A 6,700-nucleotide genomic window follows, 5' to 3' on the forward strand; every position below is an offset into this window, starting at 1 on the left:
GTTTACACTCATCTGAAATTATCTAGTATTTCAATTCTGCCAAACTTACAATGGACTTAGATTATTCAGTACTATTATATCATTTTACTGTCGAATAAATAGCCAAACTAGCAAAAACTAGCTTATATAACTCCTAGGCTTGTTATATGTTAGTAGGTTCGGCAGCACTCTTCTCTGTTATTTACATCCGTTAACTATATATACAGCCAGTATTATAACATCAGAGTAGATAGCAGGAGGGATTGATTGCGAGTTATCTATCAGACACTAGAGCAGACTTTGAAATACTTTTTTAACCTTATGAGGAACACGACTTTTTTGAAAACGTAAATACGATACTCGTGTGACGGTTAAGGTAATACAAAATAAGCGATGTTTAAAGTCGAGGGACATTTACATAGCTCAGCAATATGCACCGTGCTTTCTCGGCATAAAAAGGGCACACAGAGATCAAGCTGGCACGCAGGACTCGCAATTGCCCTGTCAAGTGCTCCAGTAGGAGCATAGACCTGAACATTCTCTGAAATGATATTGAGTGGATCAGAGTATTTTAATTATGGGGAACAAAATTGAAAGGAGGGCTGACGGACACGTGTGAAACATCCATGCACTTGAAAACTTCCACTTACGGGCGTAATTCAAATTTATATTTTACTGATTTATGTTTAAAAAACATTTTGAACTTTAAAACAATTGAAGCATTTTCGTGCGCGTCGCGGTCCAACATTTTCTGATTATTCATTAGTTAACATGATCTCGGCGGCTGTATAGGCGACCGCGCGAATTACCTGTTGGCGCTTCAGGTGCCGGGGAAATCAAAGTGCCCCAATTCCCCCCCCCTCTCTCTCTCTCTCGCTCTCTCTCTCTCGCTCTCTCTCTCACTCTCTCACTCTCTCTCTCTCTCTCTCTATCTCTCTCTCTCTGTTTCCCATAATCATCGATCGAACACATATCCGAAGGCCTGGACCCCTGCAGCTTGAGGCAGCTGCCGCCGCATACGGTGACGCTTGTTTCTTATATTGGACTCAATATGTCAGGTACAGAGTAGTTGGAAAGCCAATACTTCAATAACAAAGCTGACTCAATTGCCGGAGGTAAGTGCGGTGTACCCACAAAGCTATTTTGCAATCTGCAATTTTAAAATTCCGCAATCAGCTAAACCATTGTATTCCCCCTCTTAGCTAGACATATTTGACGAACGATGTTTTTTGGCGTGGGAGTAAGTGGCTTATATCAGGTCATACATTAAGGCAATCTCTTAAAGTAATAGTTTGTATGTAATAGCAGACTCCATTAGAACGTTCGTCCACGGAGTAAAGTTTGTATAGCCTACCTGAGCTTCTAGTAAGTTCAATATACGCACTTCATTCATATCAAGTTAAATCACGACACATATCAATTTTCAAAGTACATTAAGTTGCAGTTAAGAGAACACGACTTGTATTCGAATCAACACATAACTTTGCAATCAGTCATAGAGTCGTAAACTTCGAGGATACTTTTTGTTTGTCCGGCAAATGTCGGTGTATTGCTAACACACAGTTCAGGATGTGCGCGCAAAAGCCATTTGTAGTTTTATAGAGCACCTTCGTTCTTCTTTTCTTGAGTAATCGGTAGAAATTCCGAAACACTGCAGAAAGGTACTGTAGTAATAAAGTAACTGATTTTGCCGCCGATTAAGCCTGTCATTGTCTCTAATGAATGAAGGTCTATACGTTGAGCATCTGAACATATATTTTACACGAATTTTTTGTTAATCAACCATTTTTGAAATTGTTCTTATATGGATACATGTTGAGTCATTACCGCAGAAATAAATTGCAGACTAGTTAATATTAGAATCCTTTACTTGCTCGTAGGCTATTAAAGAGGTAATCTCTACCACCTATTAGATAGGTTATATTTTGATAATGCCTTCACGGTCTTTGTTTCTAAATTCCATAATGGCCTCAGTTTATCTTACCTCGAAATATCTAAGGTAGCAACCTAGCCTACCATGAGTTATTATTTATTATATACAATATGTATAACGATCTTGAGGTTGGGAAATCGAAATGTGTGCCGTCCCCAATTTTAAAATATTCCATCTAGTATTTGTTATGTTATTGAGTGGTGTAAATTTGTTTGTACAACTGAAGTGTATTCTAATCATTTGTACAGTATTTTACTATAGTCTCAAAAGCTGCAACTGAAAATGTTGATATCCTGAACAATTTTCGTTGTTTCACAGTATATGATTTTTTTTTAATGAAAAGGAAACAGGCTTGCTTCATTTACTTGTCTTAGTATTCTGCCCTCATATAAAATTGTTTAATGCTTAGGACTTAAGACTATCTGTCCAATACTGTACCGTTTCTATGTGCGAAGATACTCTTCAAAAAGAAAAATTTTAATAACAAAAGAAACTTCATTCGGCATAGATTTTTCTGTCTCTGAAAACGATCTCTGTATACTAGTCTTGCCTTTCACTGCTGTCACGTGTAAAACATCATTTTCCTTATTTACACAGGCTATTTTACATAACTTTGGCTTTTGCTAGATTTTTTTTTGTTCCAATGGAAAGGGCGTCTGTTAGCACTTCGGGTAGAACAACACTAGGAACGAGTGATTGTGACTGTAAAATTTACAACACAACCAGGCAATGAGTAACCCAGCGTGACCAATCCAGCTTATTGCATGAATCATTACTCTTTCTACTGACCTTAATATCATGCAGCTGTTCAACCCGGGAACTTTTTAAGACAACTGAATAGGATAATTCATTCGACCTTAGTAGGCATAGGGTTTGCACGTACTTAACAGGTGAATCTTTTTCATTTTACTCGTTGCCTGCTCAGTTTTCTAAAATGTTCCCTAATTTGAATCCGAAACCCGCTTCTCTACACTGCTGAATACTTTTTTAAAGTACGAATCCATAGGACCTTTTATGTATAGAACAACTTACAGCGCTATGTGTGAAACGCCCATCAAAACAACATATCGTACGACATTGTATATATAGATGTATATCATCTACATGTTTGTGTTTGAGCGTTTATGTTTATAATATTTCCTAAACTATTGCCGCAGAATACAGTCAGCCGGTTGCAAAGTAAGTGATAGGAGAAAGGTAACTACGCAACATGTTTGCGACTGCAACGTTACTACATCGCCAGTATATAAGCATACTAAAAGCTGGCTCGTCGATCTTTAAAGACTCAAATGGCGTGAAATATGTTGGTAAAAAGCCCAAATCGGACTGTCCTGACAGAACACTTCGATGTAACTGATTACCGCTATTATTTTTTATTAATGATGAACTTAAACATTATCATAACATGGTGGTCTATAATTATCTCATAGCAGATAAGGTTCGACTTCATATTGCTTTTAAGCAAGGTGAAAAAGCATCTAAACCTAACCTAACCTAACCTAACCTAACCTACTACAGTTCGCGCCAATCCAATGGCTTCAATTGTTCTCAGTAAATGTACTCAGCTTAAAACACCAGCTGATTCGAAGAAAACAAAAAGGACAAGTTATTAGTGCGCTTAAAGGTTCATTGTCTACGATTAATTGCGCAGGCAAGCACGCTAAGTTACGGCCTTCTCGACCACAAATGCATTTTCACATCGAATGCACATTATGTATACTATATGTGATGTACATTGACTCATGTTATGGCATGCTACTCATTAGACATGATAAAATTATTATCATTGTAATTTCGCAGCTAGTTTCTTAAACGATGAGTAGGGGTATAGAATCAATATTTGGTAAAATACTTACAAAATCACAAGGTCGTGGAGATTTGACACGAGTTCTAGCATCTTTGTGTCCTATAAGTGTGTCTGTCTGAAGAACAAAATACGTATAGTCTGGTCGAATCACTAGGTCAAGCGATAGCTGACGCGCTAGCCAGGCGTATGTCATAAAACAAGTTTAGGTAAGTTGTATGCTCGAGTGTGGGCATTCCTGGAGAGTATTTTTACGGAGACCCTTCTTCACAATAATGTATCAATGTGTAAGCCACAAATTAGTTTATATGCGGCCTTTCCAAAGTTAAAGAACAGCGTAAAATATGAAAGCAAAAGAGTAACTTGAAATCTATTAAAGGCATGAATTCTACAAGGGATATTAATTCGTTGACGAAGGATGATGGGTACGAGGATCATAAAGGCCTAACGGAGAAGTATATTCTAAGGCGAGTCTCAAGCCGCAGAACACTCATATCTGAGGATTGGTTATCTTTAGTCGAATTACTCTTGGGTTAGCAGGTCGGGTATCTTATATATATATATATATATATATATATATATATATATATATATATACAGCCTCAGCTCTTTCTCACAAAATTGTTACAGAAACGAGTGCTTGGCAGCCACCTGAAGTATCTTACTTTACGTAAACGTGTGTCTGTACCAGGGCGAAGCATGCTTTCGGTACTAATAGATCTCGATGAGGCTAACTACTACCGGCTGAAGTTAACGGTCTGAGAGAAGTTCCTTGAATGAGAAACGAGTGAAACATAGCTTTGCTTTATATTCACAACGTCAACAATTATACAATAGTTTAAAAATTAATGTTGTAATAACGGCTTTCTCAGAACTAGACTTTAGCTGAAGCACATATCACACGATGTTTTATTAAAACTATACTTTCTTTCCTCCAAGTAATAATATTATAATTGAGCATGTTGACTGAAAAGGTTTCGTGGGGCATTCAAGTTCATTTTGCGCTTTTATCACAGTGATCGCCAACGGCCCCATGTACCTTTGAAACCAAATCAAAATTTAAATGGCATACAATATATTTGCTCTGTTGTTAAGTTTAATAGGCATTATAACATATCGAAAGAGAGGAGAGAGGCAGATTCACAGTTTGGGAGAAGTTGATTTATGGTCGGAAAAAAATTTACTCAAAACATAGGTACATTTGTGTTTTCCCTTTGCAAGCAAAATAGTTTCTTTATAAATAACATGTGGAAACCACGTTTACTTCCGCAAATAGAAACTTTCCCGTCTGTGATATATTAAATTAAATTTAATACGATCTGAGTCTCCACATCTTTATACTAATTAAACTAGGCTAGCGTAAAATTTATCGGGTGAGCTTATAATAAAGCACTTATTTTTTATAATAGTCGAAATACTGTATGACATTGACATACAAGGTTCGGGACAAAGAGCATTACTATCATACTCCACTGAAAAAGAAAGGTTCACTCGTCGAATTACTAACGAACAGCCCACAAATGTTTATTACACCAATTGGCTAACAGCAGGTGTCAAAGGACATATGTAGAAGTTTTCTGATTTCCTCTTACATTCGTCGAAGCATGCATGGGAAAGTATTTTCTCATCTAGCGTGTTAATCTGCACATACATTCTGTACGTTAAAGCCAAGTAAAACCTTCCTAAATTCGGAGTATTTCTTAAACATACATATCTCAAGTCGTAGTATCACGAAGTTCTGAAACGAATAATTTCTTATGATACTAAAATACTTAGGATTGTGAAGTCAGTTAATCTTATAATGGGCCAGGCTGTACAGCATGTAAAAACGAGGCAGCAAAGGAAGGAGTTCCTGCAGGAACTTTTAATGGCACTTATGAAAAGCATCCAGAGAAATTTTACCTTGGTTAAAGAACAGACAAGCCCATCATTGGATAAGCCTTTTGGATAATATTAAATACTTTCCTAACGTGAAAATGGATCGTCAGAAATATATCGCAGTAAAGGAGGTTCTCATAAAACAAGTTAAATTAAAACGTACATTGATAGAGCGTAGTAGAAGATAGAAGATACAGGAGAGGATAGTTTTCTCTGAAAAATAAAATAAGGAACTACAATCGTTTACGAATAGATGGACTCGAACGAACATTTATAAGATAAATAAATATTCGTTTATCAACCATTATTTTTAGGAAATGTCTACGTTACTTCGGTTGTGCACATATGACTTTGTTTATACGTTCCATAATTAATCGTAGCTTGCTTACTTCGATTTGGCATTTCCAAGCTATTCATAAAGTCGAGCAGCCCAGAACAAAACAAATATGGTAAGGTTATGTTTTTAAAATCTGAAGTAAGTTTCTTTAATTGGAAATTGAAAGCCACCACGTGTTGGGTTTCACGCTCGGCACCTAAGGGCCGTATCTGCATGGCGTGTATCCGAGATTGACCAGCCTGTTACCAGATTATTGGCGCTCTTCTTCACTCTAGTGTTCGCCGCTGCTATACGACTTTCAAAAATTTTTATAAAGCTACTTAATATTTTACTCTTGTAAACCAATATGATAGCCCATTTATCCCTAATAAACGTCGAATCTATCGCAAGGATCTATTCGGATGCACTTAACAACTCACCTTTGCGCAGCTCCTCTGACATGATAAAATAGCTCTATTGAAGTCTAATTTTTTTTTGACTGAACTACGTATATCTGGAAATACATATTGATAGTATGTGTACATGTCTAGCAGACGACGCCTCGATGTATTTAAGAACTTAGCACCCCTGCGCCTCTTCTACGACGCATACAGACGACAGTGGACATGGCGCTGCGTGAGTGTTTACGTTTGGTCTATTACTTTTCCTGAATCCTGAACGCCTGCTAAACTCTCGGCTATGTCTGCAGTTTAGAAGAAACAACAATAAAGGAACTAAGCGATACGATTACGGCAGTAACAGCACCACCATTAGCCAACTGTTCATATAT

General features: G+C 37.1%; 1 long non-coding RNA gene across 1 annotated transcript; it reads right to left on the reverse strand.

Annotated features, from left to right (window-relative positions):
* Nucleotides 1-5,174: 5,174 nt before the first annotated feature.
* On the reverse strand, nt 5,175-6,421 carry LOC147752890 (uncharacterized). The gene is made up of 3 exons (XR_015312841.1): nt 6,351-6,421; nt 5,758-5,807; nt 5,175-5,454 (listed from the first exon to the last, which is right to left on the reverse strand). It is a non-coding gene; the product is annotated as an uncharacterized LOC147752890 (long non-coding RNA).
* Nucleotides 6,422-6,700: the final 279 nt, after the last annotated feature.

This window comes from Varroa jacobsoni, unplaced genomic scaffold, assembly GCF_002532875.2.
Source record: "Varroa jacobsoni isolate VJ856 unplaced genomic scaffold, vjacob_1.0 scaffold_908, whole genome shotgun sequence".
NCBI classification, from domain to species: domain Eukaryota; kingdom Metazoa; phylum Arthropoda; class Arachnida; order Mesostigmata; family Varroidae; genus Varroa; species Varroa jacobsoni.